Here is a 20,306-nt window from a genome sequence, read left to right as displayed (position 1 = left end):
TGGCAGGGGACAGAGGGAAAAAGAGAGATGAAGAGCCTTAAACTGGGTCCCATATGTAGGAACAAAGGGCCATTAATTTTTAAAGCATATCCTTTTATTAAAATTGGTCATGCATTATAAATAAGCACAATCCATAATTAAAGGAGGCAGCGTCACTGGGTCTCCATACCAGGCCATATAGCAGACTGCACAAGGGCTGCAAAACTAATGACATGCAGCCAAACCTGCAACAACAAACTTAGCCCTCTTTTTAAAAAACAAGATTTACTACAGTGAGTTTAACTGCACTGTAATTGCTCTCTCACTCGTGATAAATGTCCCCCTGGGGCAACAAGAAAAACAGTGGGGGGCCATTCTCAATGCAAAGCCAATTGCACCCTGCATTACACTTGATACAAGCCTTAGCAGTGCCAAACAACGGTGAAGTGCTAACAAATGACATTTATTAGACTTTGCTCTGGGGGATTTTGGGGTTGGGTTTTTTTTTTTTATCTCTTAACTATTTGGAACTGCATCTGCCCTAACTGAAAGAAATGTTCAAAAACAATAAAGTATAGAAAAGAGACCAGGATTAAATCCAGCAACCTTCTCCAGTGAGGGCATAAAACTGTGCCAGGCCCCCTTCAAATTACAAACAGGTGGAAGGGAGACTTAGATACCAACTATCCTGCATTTAACATGGGTTAATCCCCCAGTATTGAAACCACACTACTTTAGCCACTTGCTTCAGCCATAAACTACATGGGTCAAGCAGGATCTTTTCTCTGTTTGTGCAGTGACTGCATTTAATAAACAGGAAATAAAAATTACACTCTTTCAAAATGGTTTCTGGGAATTTTAAAGACCATAAGAGGTCTGGACCTCAGTTAGATGTCTTATCTAGATCTGAACACACACAGCAGGGGTAATACTAAACACAGCAGGATCCAATTGCTAGAGACAGTTTAAATCTTTGTTTTGAAATAACAAGTTTACACACTGAAAGGAGACTGGAAACTAAATCCAAGCTTTTTTTTTTTTTTTTTTTTTTTTTTAATTAGGTAGATGCATTACATATACACCCAAATATACCCAAATATAGACTATTATTTTCAAAGATGTTTGGGAGTCCTTGAGACCATACCTGAGTTATTTTTTTAATTTCCTGAATTCTTAGAAATGCTCAGTTTCCCCAAATGGTAAATCACACTTAACAGCACCACAGGAATAATCAATATATTTTAGGTTGTTCTCAGGAGACAATCTCAGCAGGTTTCTTTTTTTTATTTCCTTAGCCTCTCTAAATGTCCTACAGCTGCTCACCCTGTAACTCAGCCATTCATTTGTTCTTTCATACTCCAGCTTCACCACTCTCTGGTGTTTTTGAGCCCCAGAGGCAAAGAAATATAAGAAAGAATGTCTCTGACAAACGTAGCAGCTGGTGGGGTCAATTCTGTCTGCAGAAGAAAAGTGGGAGGCAGCAAAAAAGAACACAACACCTTCAGCTAGAAGTCAGTGACCACCCCACATCATTTACATTAAGCAGTGTGGGAGGGAGGAGGTAAATCAGCAAACCAACTTGAAAGAGCAAAAGAAGGCTGGGATCACTTTTGCAAGAGGAGAGGAGTTTTCCTCCTCTGTTGGAAAAACAGCATTACATTAAAGGGACAGTGTCTCAGCACAGAAGTGATGCTTATCAACATGACTGCCACTGTTTGGAACTGGAACACCTCCTTGGTTAAGATATCTTTCGGACAGGATTAATTTGGGGGTTTTGTGTCTTTAGTTTTGTTTGTTTTTAATTACAACATTTTTGTTATTTATGCTTTACCCTTCATAACAGTTATTAAAATCATTAGTCATTTCATTTTCCTCTGAAACTGAAGAGAACTTTCCCAATTTAGAGCTCAGTGCAAAGCCGCTTGGAGTCAATGAGAGATGTGGCACTGGGTGTTAACTGGGACCTCCCTTGCCCGCTTCCTTGGGGGATGGAACAGCACCAAATTACCACCCTGCACTCAGTGCCAAGTGACTTCACTCCACCTTGGTTTACAATCCCCAATGTATCATTCACTTTCCAGCCCAGTACATTTGCTGCAAAGTGTCAATGCACAACCTCGCAGTGTACAGACCCTTCCATAGTACCCAGCCTCTTAGATGTACAGTGCTCAAATGGAGCACAGGCACAGCTGGTTGTCCATCTTCATGTAGCAGACATTTTCTCCACATTTGTCAAGCTCAACAATACCCTCATAAATCTTTTTCTTTAAGCAATATTCTGCATTATTCATACAGAAACAGTAAAACACAGCACATGTGACTGTGCACATGTATATTTCTGGTATTTGGGCTAGATGAAATAATGTGACCCATTAACTTTTTAAAGTCATTTTCAGCATTTGGATTTCAGAGTGTGCGTTTGCACAAGCAAACAAACATTTCTTATATGTTTCTGTTAACATTTGGGAAAAGCATATAACCACAGAATCATCTAGGTTGGAAAGGACCTTGAAGATCATCTAGTCCAACCGTTAACCTGGCACTGACAGATCCCAACTACACCATATCCCTAAGAGCTATGTCAACCCACCTCTTGAACACCTCCAGGGATGGGGACTCCACCACCTCCCTGGGCAGCGCATTCCAACACCTAACAACCCGTTCTGTAAAGAAATACTTCCTAATATCTAGTCTAAATCTTCCCTGGCGCAGCTTAAGGCCATTACCTCTTGTCCTATCGCTTATTACTTGGTTAAAGAGACTCATCCCCAGCTCTCTGCAACCTCCTTTCAGGTAGTTGTAGAGGGCGATGAGGTCTCCCCTCAGCCTCCTCTTCTCCAGACGAAACAACCCCAGTTCCTTCAGCTGCTCCTCATACAACATGTGCTCCAGACCCTTCACAGCTTTGTTGCCCTTCTCTGGACACGCTCGAGTAATTCAATGTCCTTTTTGTAGTGAGGGGCCCAAAACTGAACATAGTAATCGAGGTGCGGCCTCACCAGTGCCAAGAACAGGGGTAAGATCCCTTCCCTGTCCCTGCTGGCCACGCTATTTCTGATACAGGCCAGGATGCCATTGGCCTTCTTGGCCACCTGGGCACACTGCTGGCTCATGTTTAGCCAGCTGTCAGTCAACACCCCCAGGTCCCTCTCTGTACTTTATTTACGTTATTTACAGGCTGGACTTCCAGCCTGAACCCTAACCCAGCACACTGTAACCCATCCATCCAGACATCCCATGAGTGGTCTTGGAAATCACATATTCAGCCTTGCATGCTTGTCTTGGTCTCCTTAACATCCTGTGATAAAAGGAATGGCAAGTATGTATGTGTGCAAGCATGCACACACCTCCAAACACTCCCCTAAATCCAAACAGCAACAGTGCTGTCTTCTCTCTCTGTGGTTTTATATGAATCCTAAAAATGAAAGAGTGACAGAAAAAAGAAAGGATGGATAACTATGATCAGGCTACAGTAGTCAGGATTTAAAAAAAAAAAAAAAAAAAACCACAAAACTTTGTGTTCTTTTTTCTTTACCAGCTGTGGTGGGTGTCCGTGCCCCGGTGCTGGCAGCGGGGGCTGCAGGGCTGAGGGCTCTGAGGAGAGGCTGGGCTGCCCCGTGCCGGGCATGGCCGGTTCCGGCCAGTTCCAGCCGGCTCCACAACCGCCACCACAGGGCACAGCTCAGCCCCTCAGTGAAGGCGGCAGCGCCTTCTTGAAAGTGCATTTAAGGAAGAACAAAAATGCCACACAGGCAGTGAAGAGTGAGAGGGAAAAAAAAAAAAAGAGAGACAGCCCTGTGAGCACCAGGGTTGGCGGAAGAGGGGAAGGAGCACTCCAGCTGCTGGGACACAGACTGCCCTGTGGCCCCTTGGAGAGGCCAGGCTGGAGCAAATATCACACTGCAGCCAATGGAGGACCCTGTGCCGAGCCAGATTCTCCTGAAGAACCACAGGAAGGGCCCAGGCTGGAGCAGGGGAAAGCATGAGGAGGAAGGAGCAGCAGAGAGGAGCTCTTTCAGACTGACCACAACCCTGTTATCCATCCTTGGCATGGTTGGGGGTGGGGAGGGGAGAGGTAGAGGAGTTGGGAGTGAAATCAGTCTTGGGTAAATGAGGGGGAAATGTTTTAATTTTTCTCTTTGATTCTCGCTATACAAGTCTCTTTTAATTGACAGTAAATTAAAGTAATTTTCCCCCAAGTCAAGTCTGCTTTGCCCACAATGGTAACTGGTAAGTAGTAGCCCTGTCCTGTAGAAGAGGGAGCAGCTGGGTGGGCTTCTGGGACAGACCAAGGTTAACTCGCCAAACCAATAACGGATACAACTACAGAACACCATTTTATATTTTAATTTAAATGTTGCATTGAAAACGCATTCTATTTTCTACTTCAGGATTGAAAAGATCAATCAAAATTAAAAAGATTAGAAGTGTATAGCTCTGCTCAATAGATGCCAAAAGCACTTAAGCAAAATGACAGAAAGGCACGCTTCATTTAGCCACAACTTTGTCAGTTGTGGAAATGCAGAGTGTTGTGGTACCCCTTCTACCCTTCCAACTGCCATAGCAGTGAAGCTTAAAAACATAACTGTTTGATGAAAAAGTTTTCCAAGGGAAGAAATTTATAGATTTCTGGAATTACTTCTTTTTTATTTTCTCTTCCAGAAAGTATCTCAAAGATTGAACTAAACATTTTCTTTTCCCTCTGGAGGGTAACACTACTATCATCATCAATAATATTTGCCTTGACTTAAGATTCCAACTGGGACCTAAGCAATCTGCCACTGGTTGTTACATACACCCTTGTAGCCAGCTACTCACCCACCACCATCCTGTTGCTCTGCTGCAGAGGAGAATTCCCTTGGGCAAAGCTGTGAAGATCTAGGGTGCCAGTCGGAATAAACAACACTAACCTCAACATCTATTCTGGCTCTAAAGCTACCACAATGGTGATAAACACCAAGCAAATGTCATACTGAAAAGAAATCCAGTTAGCTGTAAGCAAGCAACTCAAATCTCTTGTTCAGGATGTTACTTGTGCTGTTTGGCCTTCAACTCATGTTCCTTCTCCTCTAATGCTATAGCATGCACAAGCCAACCACTTACAGCAATCCCACCGGCAGCATTCCACCCCAGCTCTCACCCAGGAAACAGTGATTTCCACTCTTGGTGACATATTACACTAGTGCAACTAAAACAGAGTCCCACAGAAAGCACTTTCTACTAAAAAAAGACAGTCAGCTCAAAAATCTAAACTTTCATGGGAAGGCAGCAAATTCACTTAGCCATTTTCATTCAATTTCCATTTTTTATGCTACTATAAAAACATGAAAATGTCAGATTTGTATGTAGTAGCTTAATAATAAGTATCTAGAAATTTCATGCAGAAGTATTAAATTTATGGAATCCCATTTGCACTACTAAAATGAAGTGCTGTAACAAAACTGAGGAGAACTTTGCTCAACATCCAGGATCTTTCGTGCTACCACATTAGACCAGAAACTGACTGCAGAGAGATTGCAGATTTGTGGTTGCTTTTAAGTCATGTAGCCATGTTATGTTAATGATGCAAGTTCACAAATTAGTACTAAGGCTGATGGAGTACAAAGGACGAGCAAGTCTGACCCTAGAAGTCTGTTTGAGAAAGCCTTTAACTGGCATCCATCAGGAGAACTTGGAAGAGAATTCCACTCCTCTGCAGAGGACTTCAAATTTGGGGCAAGGTACTAGGAAAATCTTGCCTTTCTCCCCTCCCACATATCACCCTATCTGTAGAAGACCAGAAGTCTCTAAATCAGAAGAAATGGAAACCCATCACCCTAAAAACATATACCCCCCAAAATAATTTGGTTTAAATATCCACATATATCTGCATGAGATATGTGTATCCATTGAAAATAAATTCTATTTTGTCTTCCTTTCTCCAGTACTTTGCAGTATGAGGTGGGCTGTTGCCAGCATTTTATATTCAAAACCCTGCGACGTAAAGACTCCACAGAGGAAATCAAAAGGACTATTGCATTACACTTCACTGTACTGCCTTGGCTTGTCGGTGTCCAACAGAACTGTAACATCTGTGTTGAAAGCAAACACTGATGTTGTTGCTGTCCTGACTACCTAGTCTCTACCACATTAACCTGCTTTAGCAAATGAAATCCAAGCAGCATTTACTGTACTCTGGCTTTTCCTACGAGACCAGATTAGCACCTAATTCCATTTATTTTTGTTACTTCTGGTCACATTTCAAGTAAGAGTGCACATCTCAGCAACGCAGACTGCAGAACACCACCATTTTTGGTCACTACCAAATCCCACTGGACTTAGTGAGGTCAAATAAACACAAGCTTTTCTTTTTGCCTTCTTATAGTTGGCTTGAGTGGTACAAAGAAACTAAGTGGCACAGAGGATAAAAATGATGCCATTTGTACCAGAGAGAGAATAGCAAAGACTGGCCTACAGTTTTTGAAAGTCAGACACCTCTTACTATGTACTTTTACCTGGAAAGGAAGGCAGCAGTATCTTGGCTCCCATGCAGAATCCAGGGAAGGTCAGGTCTGTGCAGGGGGAGCACTGTTACAAGGTGCCCTCATGGCTCATTGACTCATCTCACCTACCACCATGTTTAGATAGTCCCTTCTGAAGTGCAGAGGGTTTTTGTTTAGCAAAGCCTCACTTGTGTATGGACCTTCTACCCAGCAAAGGTCCTGCATGTAATGCTTAAAACTGGATCCAAACCTCTGAAGTTCTGGATTTTCATTGAGGTTCTGGCCCTGACTCTGTCAGGTGTTTAAACATGCGATTTGTCTGATGGATTTCTATTGTGTTTAAAAATGTACTTAAACATAAGTGTTGGCGTAAGAGCTTTGCTGAATTGGGGCCATTTAGCAGGAAGCCTGAGTCTGAGATCATTGTCACAATGTTTTAAAGTTGGAGATTGTGCAACTATTATCCTTTATTACCCATTTTATGCCAAAGTCTCTCTTTCTTTTTACATTCCTCTTAAAAGCAAAGCTATTTTGGAGCATTTAATATTATTTAATCTCTTTACTCTGGCAGCATAGAAATTACAGAGACCATTACAATGGTCCTGTGTGTGCGTATGCTTTATTGATGTATATGCTGACCTAATATCAAATTGATTTTGCTCAGCTTTTCTGCTGACCATGGAAAAATGCAAATTGGGTATTATATTTGCACACTAATTTTATTGGGCCCCTGTGTCTTCATAAAAAGATAAAGTTTGGGCTAATAAAAATAAAACATTTCTGGTGCTAATACAGGCAAATGTTTATGTAGGCAGGTAACAAATTGGTTTGTCATTTAGGGGAACATAAAGAGCACTAAAATCATCTTTAGGCAAAATAGATTGGTGGCTTTTGCTTAGCTTTTAGCTTTCATTTGCAAAATCAATTTAATGTAGCATAGGGTCTCAAAGACAGGGTGACAGAGGATTAAGACATTCATTGTATTCCCCCTCCATAACTCCCCCTTATTCAGAGGCCCTGGGATTTGGGCCTGCTCCTGTTCAAAGCAAACTAAATATATTCCATCAGAAAAGGGAAAGAAACCGAACATTTAGACTTACGCCATGTGCGAGCATCCAGTAGGGACAAACACAGGAGCAGAGTAGGAAAGGGGGAACTCTGTGCTCTGAAGGTAGATGCTGAAGGAGTTATCAACACTTGTCAGTGCCACCAGGAATCTGAAAGTGTAATACTTGTATGATCTCCTTGCCTGGCTATTTCTTTGTTCCTCCTTCCTTTTCCCTCTTTAAGTCTTCTGTAACAATGCCTTTTGCATCTCTTTAACGGCCAGCAATCTCTGCTGGAATGCAGCTAAGTGAACTTCGATGACAGTTTAAGTAGATGGGCATATATCAACAGCCTAACTTCTATTTATTGAAATGAGTTGACCTATTTAAATCCCAGAGCAGGCACTATTTCTATCCAGCTCTTGTTTTTCATCCCCTCCTTCCCCTTCCCTCCCTTAATTGCAGGGTATTTCGGAGGGGTTCCATGCAGTGGAAGGTTACATAAACAGTTTCGATGTTAATACTTGACTGCATTTTCAACTTAATAGCCCAGCAAAGGGATCTGACTGTAAAGCAAAAGGCCAGAAATATCTCCTGGTAAAATTATGCTGAAGCATAGATCAAACAACACTGCAGAGCTATTTGTAAAATCAGAAATGGCACACAACGATAGAGCAAGATCCCCCTTACCTCCCAGCCCCACTTGTTTGTTTTTAATCTTCATTACGTCTTGGAAGCAACCATTTTTTCCATTTAGGCTTTCTGATACTGGCAGCTTGCTACACTTCTGAGGCAGGAAAATTAACCACATGCAAAATCAGTCAAGTTACACTCACATCTTTCCTCCCTCCTCATCTCCACCAAAAAACCACTCCCAAAAAAACTGAGGTTTGTTTTTAAATTGTACATACACATTTGAACATTGGAACATACAGTCCTATGAATAAGAATAGAAACCTGGAATATGAACAGCACATTATCATCCTCAAACGGCCAAGGTGATGACAACTCACAATTAAGGATGCAGACAGTAGCATTTAATGTCACCTACCTGCATCACCGTCATATCATAACAATTTAGCAGGCAGGTCCCCAGCCTGCTTTCTTTTTCCCTCTCCTGCTTTGCTATTTATAAAGTCAGGTTGGAGTGTAGATAAACCCCTTGCCCTCCAGAGACTGGAGGCAGGCAGTAAATTATGGGAAGGCTAAGTGGTACATCAAATGTGTCTCCTCAAAGCTATATATCATCTTGTTAAATTTGATGTCTAATCCCAGAACCCCAGAAATCATTCCCAAAATCCCAGAAAATGCATGTGTCCTTCAGATGATATAGAACAAGAAAGTAAAGTTTACCTGCAGGGAAAAGAAAAAAACCACCAAGCCGAAAACATTCTAGCCACGATTTGCTAAAAGTCTTCATTTTACTTGAGTGTCTTTCAATGCTATTTCCTTAAATGCCATAGAGTCAGACTCCCCCATCTGTATTTGAATACATGAACTCTGATCTACAGTACTCATATTTTTTTTCTTGCAATGGTCGACATTAAATTACAAACTGAATAAACCAAAACACGTCCTATTTATCTCTCTCAAAATTTTACACCAGACAGAAATGCAATAGCTTATGTATGTAGCAGCACTTCTCCAGTTACCATCAGTGACAGTAATAAAGATCTTCAGCCATTCCACAGGGTTCTCTTAACTGAGCTCCACAATGCTACATCAGTGAAGATAAGGTAGAAACACTAAGGAGCTGCCTGCAGTCACAAAGGAAACAGGCCTTACCTTTAGGGAAGGAATCGATACTAACTGGTACCTATCTTGCTCTCTCTTTTCACTGCTATCATCCCTCTAGGAATGCTCACCATCCTGGTAGCCTTCACTTTATACAAAGGGATAGAAATAAAATATTCAGATGCAAGACATTTCTACCTGGAATACTACAGTTACATGGGTATCTTTTCAGTTTGTCTTTAAAATCCAGGGATTCAAAAGATATTGCTAAGGCCTGTTATAAAGCAATTCTCTATCAGCTCTCTCCAGTGGAGAGGGCTACAGCTATGTTTGTTTGCTACAAGTATGCATGGGCTGAAAGATAAGAGAATAATTTTTGTCAGAATTTCAGCCAAGATAGCAAAGAGGGAATTACCATCCACTCACAGAATAGTCCAGCCGTTACAGGAGCAGCCAGGACACCTCTGTTCTGTTCTGTTCCAAGTTTTGCTGTGGATTTGCCTGTGATTAACTTCAGTGCTTAGATTTTCCCATATAAAAATTGAGCAAAACCATGTGCACTTCAGAAAAGAACTGAGAGTCCCAGTACAGCTATACTTGAAACTATTCTAGTTTCTCTGAGATGCAGAGACACATCCTTGCATTCATCATGGATCCTCCTAAGGAAGTCAGTGCTGAAAAGGACATCTATAGCTGCCACAAGATGCAAGTCCAGAATCCTCCAGTCCAGCATCTCTAACATTTCAAGGACAATGGATAAAACAATAGGGAAGGAACAAGCTGCAAGACAACATGCAGAAATGAGGAAAGATGTTTCTGGGAAGCTGTAACTGGAACACCTCTACTCACTGAGGCTATGCCTCATATTCTTCACTTAAGAAACAGGCAAAAAGTACAACAGGAGTAGAAATGAAAAAAAAAAAGTGGAGAAGCATATGCAATGGTGGACAAAGCTGGATAGATACCTACTCGGGTATTTTGTTCTAAGTACGGTCAGGTCTCATTCTTGGAGGAAAAAAGGTGAAAAGCAACCAAGGTTTCAGCCAGGCCAGCTAAAGGCTCAAATCTGGGGTAGCAGTGAAGCAATACAACCACTGTCACTGGATTCATCTCCTGTATTCCACCTTTTAGACACTGACTTGAACAACGTGAACGCTTCTCTCATTCTTCCCAAAATGCTAATTATAAAGAAGTGGAGATACCCCATGCTCAATTATAGGACATAGGAGATTATTATTTTTCTTATTTTTTTGCTGCATGGGACCCTCCCTGGGAGGAGAGGCACTGACAGGGTTAAGCAGAATAAAGCCTTTAGTGTACAAGACCTGGCTTGAAAGCAGTGATCCCAGGCAGGACATGCAAGGTGTTCAAGAGGTTTTGGCCTTTACTGAACTATGACAGTGTGTTCTTCGGAAGCTGAGCTAGCAGTCAATAAAAAGCAACCTGCTGAAATGAGATTCATGAAGAGCAGTGCTCCTCAGAACATGACACTGACCTCTTCAGGAGGCACCAACACTCTCTTCGGGGAGGTTTGAGCCCACAAGACAAGAAAAAGACACCATTGAATAGCGTCTCTCTTCACATTCACTGATTGCCCGAAATCAGAATTCAGACCTGAACACGCAGCACCAAAAAAAAAAGTCAGATGCTCTGTAGACACCAAATTCAAACTTTGAAACACCTCAGCAAGACAGGGGATATAGACTACCTTCAGGGCTGAAACACTCACACACATCCCTAAGCCAGCCAGAAGCAAATCCTTCTTTACTGTAATGTTAGACACTGGTTTCAAATCGTGATGAGAAACATGACTTTTTTAATGTAGGGGGGATGGCAAAGATTGGGTGGAAAGCATCCCCTTTTCAAAAAGAAGTGGGGTGACCTCTCCTGGACACACTGCCAGGCCCCTGCTTTTGTTCATTGATTCTTCACAGTTTTTAATCACAGGGACCTGATGTCAGGGAGTCTGTGGTTTGGGAGGAGTCTCAACAGTCCTAAGTCAGCTTTGCTTAGGTGTGTGTATTCCACTCACTTCTGACTATGACTCCAGCATCAGCAAATGTCACAGACGTGACCTCAGACAGAAGTGTACTAAGAATATTTGACCTATACCACATATCCCGCAGTCTGGCAGGAGAAATTCCTGTCACACCCTTGTCCTTTCCTTCAGGAGAAAATGGTGAGATACATGCCCAGAGGTAGGGCACTTTCCATTGTCATTAAGGGCCAAGAATTAAGTAAGCTGCCATTCTTATTCACATGCTGCTTATGACATTTTACCCTCTGTTGCAAAAACAATTATCACAAAGATGTTTAAATTCCACCTGGACACATAAAACCTTCTCCCACTCTAACCAACCTGCCACGTCTGTCCCCTGACTTACATCAAACCAAGAACAGTTCCTCTCACAGACGTGATTCTTCTCTTAAGATCTCTGTAAGCACCACATTAACTTCACGTGCACATAAGTGTCTACCAATTCTAATTGTCCTTTTTGTCCCATCACTTGTTAGCAATAAATTTCAGAGGCGCAGTCAATCAATATAGCATGGTGCTTATGTGAAAACACATTTTGTTGTCTGCAGCCATGCACACTGGAAGGCTGTGTGAGCTTTGCAAAACGTATCTAGTCAGCAAACTGTTAAAACCAATTTATACACACACGCGTACTCTCTCTCTCTCAAGGCAATAAGCCTATGGAGAATTTTAATTAAAGTCAAAGGAGCCTTTAAAAGTGGAGGGGGAGAAATCTAGCACAGCAAGAAATAAATTAATAAAAACATGCTCCAAGTTGAAGCTCAAGGGGATCACTCTCAGTCATCATTTATTTAAAGGATGGGACACGTCAAAGATAGGAATGTCAAGTGGGAGATGCTGTGAAGCAGCAGAGGACAGAAAAGGGGCTGACGAACTGCATGCCACAGCTTCTGTAGCACATCATTTTTTGTCATGTAAGTTATATTTGTGACTGGACACCTGCTGCTTGATATTCACTGCCTCTCAAAAGGTAGTCACTAAAATATCTGTATTCCCTTTCACATTCGATCTGGGAAGGACCTTTTAGCTCATCTAGACCATCTTTACCTGGTCAGCACCCCATTTCTGTGGAAAACTATTCCATTGTCTCACCCCGGGTATATTTTTCTTGGTATTCAGCCACCAATTTCTTTTGCTGAATTTCAATCTATTTCTCACTTGCCTCTTCCCTTAGTGTTTATATTTTTTAAAATGCCTTAATTTTGTATGCATTGTTTTAGCTTTTGCTCAGGCCATAGACCATTCCAGAGGAACTAACTGACCCCTTCAGATGAACCCTGACACGCAGACACACCACAGAGCTGCTCAATTCTCATGTCCTTACTATCTTTTTATAGAGAAAGTTTCAATGCTCAGATGAGAGCTGGCATTCTGATCTTCACCTGTCATTCTTGCAGCCACTGTATCATATTTTCTAGCCTTTTCCATAGCACAGGGAAGTGATTTCTTCACTTGAGGCCAGTTGCAAACAAGCAGTGCCACATTGCTTAGCTTTAACAACTCCCAGTATCAGCTGCTACAACAAGCTCTCGTCACCTCCGCCTGTCTTGTAACAGCTCACTAGGGTGTAAGATGCTTGTGTGGATCAGTGTCCTCAGCAGCCTCCTGGGTCTCCAGTCCTGTATTCAAGGGAATATTATGCTTCTGCTTGGGGCCCTGTCACAAGCCTCCCAGCATCAGATGCAAATGAAAGTAATCATCCATAATAAATCATGTGATTATGCTGGAAGCCCATGCATGTCTGATCCTTCAACTACAAGAATTATGGAGATCCAATATTAACTGCATATCATGACACTCATTATCTCATTTACAGCATCTTGTGTTGTATATTCTTTGCCAGCCAGATCCCTTGGTAGAGACAAAAACTTCATGGATTGATAAGATCCCACATCAGTTTCCATGCAAAAACATGGAAATATAACTAATTTCCAACATTAAAAAATATTGAAATTATTTGAACCATTAATATGTATATTTATTAGTGACTGTAAATTTAATTATGTTTTGCCCTTTCCCGTAAAAAACAACAACGCCCTCTTCATGGAAAGAGGGTTAGAAAGGTTAAAAAAAAATGAAGAAAGTCAAAGTCATTACATTCCAATCAAACTTGATAAATATGTAAATTACAGCAACTAAACAGTTGGCTTTGACAAATGACTTCCACGTAATGGATTTTTCATAGTAATGAGGCTACAGTGCAATTGTTTTTTTAAAGCCTTACATTTCTCATTAATACAAAGTGTGAGTCAGTGTGCACAATGGGGATATTTACCAAAAAAATTAAGAGGGGAAAAAGAAAAATTCAGACAGCTGTTGACATCACAGGGGGATGCCACAGCCTGAGATGGTGTCATTGCTTCCATCAGCATTGACATATTGTTGACTAGTCTTTAATTAAGTGGCTTGAACTCAAGGAGCTACTCAATGCCAAAAGAAGCATAAAGCCTAGGACTGTGCCGCTTGCAATTCATTTGTGATATGTTTATCCATTCAACACTATCAAAGGTGCCAGCTGCATATGCTGTCCAAACTCTAAGAGATCTACGAAAATGGAAAAAGGTGCAAGAAAATCACTTCAATGACCTTTAAGTAACTTCCCTGCCCACCGGTATCTTCCTTTTTCAGTTCTTTGACATTTCAGACCATGTCAATCATCACAGCATCTGTGCACCTCACTATCTTTCTAATGTAGGTTGAACACTAGTCAGTAAAGAAAGATTCATGCAGAAAGATGACCCTCATTCATGGAGTACTGCTTTCAGTTGCCTTATCATTGTCTTGAGAATAGCTGGTATTCAGTAAGGCATCTCTCAGCTTCTTAGTCTAGACTTCCACTTCACTTGATGCAACATATTTAGGAACTCCCAAAGAACAGCACTGAAGGTGATTTGAGCCAGCAACAGCTTTTCAAAACAAAAGGGCAGTGATTGCAGTGCAAATGCCTCCAGAAACATGGAGACTTCCTTGCCATGCATTCAGCTTTAACAGGACCACACCACACAGGGTTGTGTGGGTGTTGCCCCATTTAGTGCAGACTGCTGGCAATCAACCAGCCAATTGCTGGTACCACTAAAACTGTATTTGGATGACCACATTCAACGGCCTACAACTGAAATGGACTTCTCTATTCTTAAGCAACAGCGTTTTCTCTGCAAACATCTTACTACATCTGCAGAAGCACTGCTATTTCCCCCCATCCCAATTTAAATAGAAAAACACAGATTAATTAAAGGGGGGGGCGAAGAAGATTAGTCCATTCCCCTGTGTTCCCCCTCCCCCCATCCTTCACTCCATCCCATACAAAGCCAAATTACACTGGTGCCAACAGGGCTCAGCTTACATATTCTGCATGGTACAGCAGTTGATGAACAAATATAGGGGAAATTTCGACATGCATGCCTATGTCATTTGATACAATTTTGGCTGCTCAGCCCTTCCTACCTGAAGGAGGGCTGTATCCATATCCCCTCACTATAAGGAATTTTGCTGCCTGGCATTTGAATTTGTGAGCCAAGGCTACAGAATTGATCTTATATTTACCCCCACATACTCTCAGTGCACCCAAGGGTCAGCCAATACAGGGTGGTGATAGATGAAAGACTGTGCTGCTGATTTTAAGTTAAAGTAAAAACAACCCTTCTCACCCCAATCTGTTGAAAGTACATAAGGGTGAGGAAGGGAAAACACAGCCAGGGGGAATGTCAGTGGGAAATAAGGACAGATGAGGTGGAGGAGAGGACTGTTTATATGTCTTCTAATAAGGCTGTAAACCCTGGCTATATCTCTGCATGCATGCATTTCTTTTGTTGATATAGGATGCATACTCCATGTAATGCTATTCTTGTGAGCCAGGAAAATCTGCATGTAATACAGCAGAGGAATGCTAATGACCTTCAGCTGAGCTGGTATCCAACAGTACTTCCCTTTATCAAAGGTAGTCTTCAGAGTGAACAGTCAACATTGGGGTTCCTCATGGAGTTAAAAATCAGTGAACACAACATGACCACATACATCCCTGCTTGTGCTAAGTGTCCCCCAATTGCACAGGAGTTGATAATCCCTTCCAAATACCCTTCAGGCTATAGCACAGGTATTTTTCAAGCAGCACTTTGTCAGTAAGAGAAAAGCAATTTCAAGCCCATTCAAGTGATGAATACTTGAAGCGAAGATGGGTTAAACAGCTCAACCAAACTCAGGCTACTAAATCATTAACATAACTGCCAGTAAAACACCTGTAACTCCATTTCCCCACACCTCCCTGTCCCCACCAGGCTGTGTCCTTGCTTGGTCTGACACACATCTCTGATGGAAGCCACATTACCCAACCATACTGTTCTCCAGTCAAAAACATTTGAGAGATTTGGAGCTATTTCAGATGAAAGAAAAAATAATAGAGATATTCCAGGCAAGTGGAAAAACAGCAATAGTAATTGACGGACTTAACCCTGCTGGCCTTACCAGTAAATGACACAAAAGCTTGATTTAAATGAAAAGCCAGGGCAGCACTTGCAAAAACTGTCTTCTCAGTTTATGAGCTGATTTAGAAAGAACAGAGAACAGATTACTCCTAATTTTCTTTATATCTTTGCATTCCTGATCTATTGATTACAATAATTGTAGAAGCTATCTTCCCATTAGCAACAATTATTACCATACAGTGTGCAAAAGTCAGAGTGGATTTAAGCAGTTTTGTTTCCAGAGTGTTGGTGTAATGCAGTCCTGCACATTTCCAAGGCAGAGAAGGAAAAAATAAAGCTTCCACGCCATTAAGATCAAACAGGTTTTCTCATCATTGCGAATTTAAACTTTCAAACCAGAATGTCCACACTGAACACATTTAGAACTGAACCCTGGAGAGATTTTTCAGAAGTTGTTAAGGCTGAGCCCAGACCACTGTCCTAATTTTGAGAAAGCTTCTAAAATGATGGAAAACTTTTTGAAGGTCACTGTCCTCTATCAGATGCATGATGTAGCATTGTCTGAATATGAGGATTGAAATCAAAAATCCTGCATTCTTTCTGTTGCTTTTCCACTAAACTGATGAGTATCCTTTAAAAAGACACTCAAGAATAAATCCACAAACAGATTTAGCAACTAAAGTAGCCTAAATCCCATTTAAACCCATAGTTTAGATCTTCAAAAACTGCATTTAGCTGTCACCTAGTTCAGGAGATGTCAGTATCCATAGGCAACCAGAGTTCTCCCTTTGGCCAAGTCCCCCAGAAATCCATGTACCTCTGCCTCTCCCACTAGTTTCAGCAGACATTTCCGAGTTGTAGCTAATGAAAGAGCACCATAGAAACACGGTGGTAAAAAAGCAGTGGCAACAATCCCTGATTTGTTCAATACTTACAGGCTCAGCAGACTTACACAGTGTGTGGGAAGTTCCCAGGCAAAACCCCTTCTCAGTCTGAAGGCATCTGAATCTACATTCACACTTCCAGGAGTACCCTAAACACATTATATTGCAGGATTTTTTAAAAAGTACGTAGCATTAAATAGTACATGAACCAAAATCCTGTTTTCCTTCCTTCCACATTAACACCCTGAATACTAGGTTACAGGATCATGATTACTTTTGCTCAACATCTAACCCAGGGAATACTGACTTGGATGACAGAGAAAAGTAGCTTCAGCATGAAGAAATAAGAACCTCTTCCCATCCCCAAAGCCTGAGGATGTGCCCTCTCTGAAGGCTCAAATTTAGAATACACAGTTTGGAAAACCTAAAATTACACGGGTTGTGTCAAAATATTGTTTCTCTTCCCCAGTTATCCTCAACTTGCCTGTCTAACTGTAGGAGAGAATCCAGAGTGAGAGTGCCTTCTTAGTGCTGACAAAACAAGTGAATTTAAGATATGGACAGAATTCAAGGTCTGTTCTTCAGCATGCTCTACTTTAGTGCCTTGAGTTGGTTGTTTTTCTAAATCTTATTCTTTGTTTTTTCTGGGAGCACAGATGACTACTGAAGGGCTGATGATTTCTTGTAAGCAGCAGATCAGATGCCTTCAAAATTGGCACAGGGACCATACGTACCCACACTACTTTTTTGGACTATTTTCACAACTCTTGATTTATTTTCCTCCATTTTAATAACACTAGTAATGATTACCTGGTTTTATACATTTGCTTTCAGATCCTTGAATAGAAAAAAAAGGTTACATCTGCATGCATTTATTACTAAAAACAACTTATGCCTGTTTCTTCTCTTCACTGGGAAACAATTTGGAAAGCACTTTCCCAAAAACTGCACTTTGATCACTCAGTATTTTATCTACAAAAATGCAGACCTCAAGTTGTTAGGTTTTTTTGCCTGAATGGATAGGAGACATCAGAAGAGGGAGATAAAAACCCAGCACCAACAAACCTTTCTTGAGAATTTGGTTTTTAATATATTTCTTTCCTACTCCTCTAGCTGTGGGTCACACATATGTAGTGGCCTTTCATGGCAACGTATGTCCAAATGATACCAATATAAGTCAACAGTGGATCTATTTTGCTTTTATTTTTATTATGCCATTTAATCCTTTTTTTAGATAGAAAAAGAGAACCTGAGCTGCATACAAATGGGTCACAGCACCTCATGTTTACTGTTAAACATGAATTAAATCTGAGTAGCTTGGCATATCTCTATAATAAAAAAGGCACCGTTAATAAGATTTCATTAAATGGAGAGCTAATGTGTAACAGCCTTATATCAGATATGTGAAAACAGAATTTCATAACAAGGCTGGAAGAAGTATTATCAAGGACCTAAGTAGAAAATCTGTCTGTCTTTCTCGATACTGGAGGAATTTATATTTGAAGAGTGTTCTTTCCTATTGAGATCTTCATTGACTTGTACAAAAATACCGCTTTTAATCTCAAATCCCCACTGGCATTTTCATATAAGCACTGAAAATGCTATTGGGCTTTAGAGATTTAATTTAATGAAGGAAAAGTATTTCTATTAAAGTGTGTAATTTTTTTTATTTTATTTTTTTTTAAACGCAACATCTTCTAAGGAACCAGGGAAACGGGATTATTTTAAGCTCCGAAAAACTGACTAACCTGTGCCCTCGTAGAACTCCTGCTTCACAAAGAAAGCTTAACAGCTGTGGCAGAGCCTGTAGGTGCATTTGAAAAGGGACCCTACTGTCTCAAGTCACATACACACTGAGCATGCCAAGCCTGGAGAATGTAGCAGAAAGAGAGAAAAAGAAACGTCCCCACACAGCCAGATTGTTTATGCTAAACTGCTGCATCATTAAGCTCCGTTCTGAAATGTCAAAGATGGCAAAAACTCACCAAATAGCTACTAAATCTTCTGCATTAATGGACTGATCCTCTCATCTATTCATGTCAAAAAGTATTAGGTCTGGCTGGGTAGGTAACAAATTCACTGTTGGGGTAAATGAAAGCCACTCCATCAATTTGGGCAGAATTGTACCCATTGGCTCCTGTGATGAGATAGACTCCGAATTGTGTGACATAGGATTCCCTTCATCTTAATTCTTACAGTACTGGTTTTGTGAGGATAAAAACCTTTGTTTTATCTGTGGATCACCCATGTCTTTATTGTATGAATATTCATTACAAATATAAATTCCTTTTCATATTGAGAAAGAAAGTGCACTTGACACCAGGAGGCCTCTCAACAGGACACCGCCAGGGTTGACAAGCTCAACAGTAGACATAAGCTACAGCAGTCGCTCTATTTGTATGCAGAGTTTACACAAAGTTAAATTTCCTTGATTTTACTTAGCAACCAAACAGATCATTGAGTTATAGCAATGCAAACCCTATAATAAGTTACCTACTACACCAATAACTGGGCCAAGGAATTATACGAAAAAAATACTGTGACAGCAGAAGAGGGTAGTCCATAAATAAATACCTGACTTCCCATGAGATCCACCACTTACATCATGTTTGGACAGCAAACTCCACAGAGGGGTTGTTTAAGGAAGTGTAGATAACAGGGCACTTAGACGCCATCACAAACAAGGAAAAGGGTCATTTCTTATTTCTGAAGTGGGACAACCCTGGCAAAAGGAGTGATAGAGTCCAAAGGACTGATGAAAAACTAGTTCCTCATAACTGACTGATGGAACTGGTTTAAGTTTCAACAGGCCTTTGGTCCCAGACCTTCATCGCAGCCCAAACGATAGCCTGCTTTGACCTTTCAGTCCCCTTTCCCATGTTTAGCTGCCTGTCTTGCCTATTTCTATTCTAAGGCCTTTCAGGTAAGTAGTATTTCTCCCTAAGCATGAAATTGTGGACAAAAAGATAATTTTGCCTTTGACTTCAATAGATCCATGATTCCCCTGTGCGCTTATAGACGAGCCAGTACAGCAGAGTATCTTACTACTTGAAGTTTCTGTGGCTAATAATAAGGTAAGCCTAAACTGCAATTGGGAATTCGCATAGGTTGCTGCACCAGGTAGATGACTGCTGTCAAAGAAACTGGTTGTTCATTTCAGAAGGTTAAAAAGCTTAGCAGAAATAAGTTAAATATAATGTATCTGGGGAATATGGGCAATCACCTGAAGTATTTGGAAAAGCAAATGTTCCATCTGTGGCTCCTGTGCATAAAAATAATTTTATTTAAACCTAATTAAAACAGCGATGAAGAAGATTATCCTTGAATCTTTTTTTAAAAAATAAACATATTGTTTGGTTGATATTTTGATGACTACACATCTGACACACAACTATTTTACCCTAACTGCCTCAACTTATTTTTTGCGGTAGGTACAGGCAAGCATGATAGATCATGATCTGATTTCATTTATTGCTCCTGAAGTAGCCCCATGCAGGTGGACAGCTCAAGTGTAAAGAGACATAGTTTTGATGTTTGGATTAACAAGATTCCAGAGTTTCCTATTTTTACTCATTTGTCACCCGAAAGTATGCAAATAGTCACACAAGAACCTTTTTCGTTTTTTGCAGGAAAGCAATCAGTATTATCAGAGCACTTTTACAGTGGCGGTTTTGGCTCCTCACTAACGAAATAAGACATGCACTGGATTATGCTCTCCATAA

At 40.9% G+C, this 20,306-nt stretch overlaps 1 protein-coding gene across 1 annotated transcript in view; it reads right to left on the bottom strand.

Annotated features, from left to right (window-relative positions):
- The window catches only part of LOC141926403 (BEN domain-containing protein 5), a 971,122-nt gene that overhangs the window by 229,541 nt on the left and 721,275 nt on the right, over positions 1 to 20,306 (bottom strand). The gene's annotated exons all lie outside the window — the stretch shown is intronic.

Source organism: Strix aluco, chromosome 8, assembly GCF_031877795.1.
Source record: "Strix aluco isolate bStrAlu1 chromosome 8, bStrAlu1.hap1, whole genome shotgun sequence".
NCBI classification, from domain to species: domain Eukaryota; kingdom Metazoa; phylum Chordata; class Aves; order Strigiformes; family Strigidae; genus Strix; species Strix aluco.
The sequence above is the reverse complement of the archived record's forward strand: the minus strand, read 5'-3'. Positions and strand labels throughout refer to the sequence as shown.